The sequence below is a fragment of the Ornithorhynchus anatinus genome, chromosome 3 (genome assembly GCF_004115215.2).
Source record: "Ornithorhynchus anatinus isolate Pmale09 chromosome 3, mOrnAna1.pri.v4, whole genome shotgun sequence".
Taxonomy (NCBI): Eukaryota; Metazoa; Chordata; class Mammalia; order Monotremata; family Ornithorhynchidae; genus Ornithorhynchus; species Ornithorhynchus anatinus.
Window position 1 is genome coordinate 14,272,959 of NC_041730.1, and position 2,069 is coordinate 14,275,027.

At 47.8% G+C, this 2,069-nt stretch overlaps 1 non-coding gene across 1 annotated transcript; it reads left to right on the forward strand.

Moving 5' to 3' along the window:
* Positions 1-1,667: 1,667 nt before the first annotated feature.
* LOC114810842 lies at positions 1,668-1,805 on the forward strand. Its single transcript, XR_003758533.1, has one exon. It is a non-coding gene; the product is annotated as a small nucleolar RNA SNORA7 (small nucleolar RNA).
* Positions 1,806-2,069: the final 264 nt, after the last annotated feature.

A 2,069-nucleotide genomic window follows, 5' to 3' on the forward strand; every position in this document is an offset into this window, starting at 1 on the left:
AAGCACTATTCTAAGTACTGGAGTAGATATAGGGCAATCATTTTGTCCCAGGTGGGGCTCACAGTCTTAATCCCCATTTTACAGATGAGGAAACCGAGGCACAGAGAAGTTAAGTGACTTGCCCCAAGTCACACATCTGACACGTGGCAGAGCTTGAATTAGAACCCACATCTTCTGACTCCCAAGCCCGTGCTCTTTCCACTAAGCCACGCTGCTTGAAAGGTGCATTCTGAGCTCTGGCCATAATAATACTAATAATTTGGGTACTTGTTAAGTGCTTACTATGTGCCAAGCACTATTCTAAGCACTGGAGAAGATACAAGGTAATCGGGTAATCAGTTTCTGTCCCACATGGGGCTCACGCTCTTAATCCCTCTTTTAAGGTAATCAGTCCCTGTTCCACATGGGGCTCACACTCTTAATCCCAGTGTTTTACAGGTGAGGTGAATAAGAAATGAAGTGACATGCTCAAGGTCACACAGCAGACAAGTGGCAGAGCTGGGATTAGAACCCATGACCTTCTGACTCCCAGAACTGTGCTCTAGCCACTAAACCATGCTGCTTGTGTTGGCTAGTGGGGAAGGAAGAGAAAGAGGATGTTGCTCTCTCTATGGTGGGTTCAGTGCTGCTGGGGCAAGCCTCTGCCCTGGGATCTTGGGCTATGTGACCCTCTAGGGGTGTGCCCAAGGACAGAGTGGACCTGTAGGAGGACCCCTCTGCTGCAGCTTTACTGAAGTTGACCCCTCTATAGGTGATAGCTAAAACTGTTTTGAAGAGACTCTGGATCTGTTGCCTATTTGTACACTCCAAGCACTTAGTACAGTGCTCTGCACATAGTAAGCGCTCAATAAATACTATTGAATGAATTGATTCTTCCGCCTTGCAGCAGGTTTAGTTAAGAGAGAGCCATCTTTGGCAGATGCCCTGGCATAGTCGTCTCCAACCAGACACCAAGAATCCTGGCAGGTGCAAAGGATTGGCAAGCAAATGATGATCAAAATTCTGGCCCTTTAGGTGAGCTGGGGGATGAGGGGGAGGGAGGGGGGTAGAGAAAGGAATAATAATGATAATAATAACAGTATTTGTTAAGTGCTTACTATGTGTCAAGCACTGTACTAAGCACTGGGGTAGATAAAAGCTAATAAGGTCAGACACAGTCCCTGTCCCACTTGGGACTCACAGTCTTAATCCTCATTTTACACATGAAGGAGCTGAGGCCCGAAGAAGTTAATAGACTTGCCCAAGGTCCCACAACAGACAAATGACATAGCTGGAATTAGAACCCAGGTCATTCTGACTCCCAGGTCCAAACTCTAGCAAAGATGAAGAGAAGAGGGGGAAAGGAGACAGAAGGGAGATGGGGACAGGGGAGATAGTTTGAGTCAGTCAGTCAACTGTATTTATTGAGCACTTACTGAGTGCAGAGCACTGTTCTAAGCACTTGGGAGAGCCCAGTACAACAATGAACTGACACATTCCCTGTCCACAGAGAGTGAGAGAAAGGAGAAATCAAGGGGAGAGAGAAGAAAGAAGACAGGGAGAAAAATAGGAGAGGGGAGAACAGGGAAAGGAGGAGGAGGAGGAAGAGAAGCACTTAGTATAGGGCCTGACAAATAGTAAATGCTCAACAAATACAATTTTTTAAAAAGAGAGGGTACCTATGCTCTACCCTCTCAGGATCGCACCCGGAGAGTTTCCAGTACTCTACCAGTCTCGTCTATGGGAGACAGAGAGAAGCAGAGGCCTACCTATTCCATTCCTAGCTTGGGCAGTGGCTAGCAAGTGGAAGACAATCTGCTACAAGGCAAAGCTCCCCTGTGCTGGGTAGCAGCGGTGTGGGAGAGAGTCGAGGGTGGAGACTCGAGTTTACTGCGCAGAAGGAGGCAATGGTAAACCACTTCCATAGTTTTTACCAAGAAAACTCTACGGACACACTACCAGCATAATTGCAGATGGAGAGTGGGGCGTTCTGGGAGACATGTGTCCTTGGAGTCGTTCCGGGTTGGAAACGCCCTATTGAAGGCTCACCTCCTCCAGGACGCCTTCCCAGACTGAGCCCCCTTTTTCCT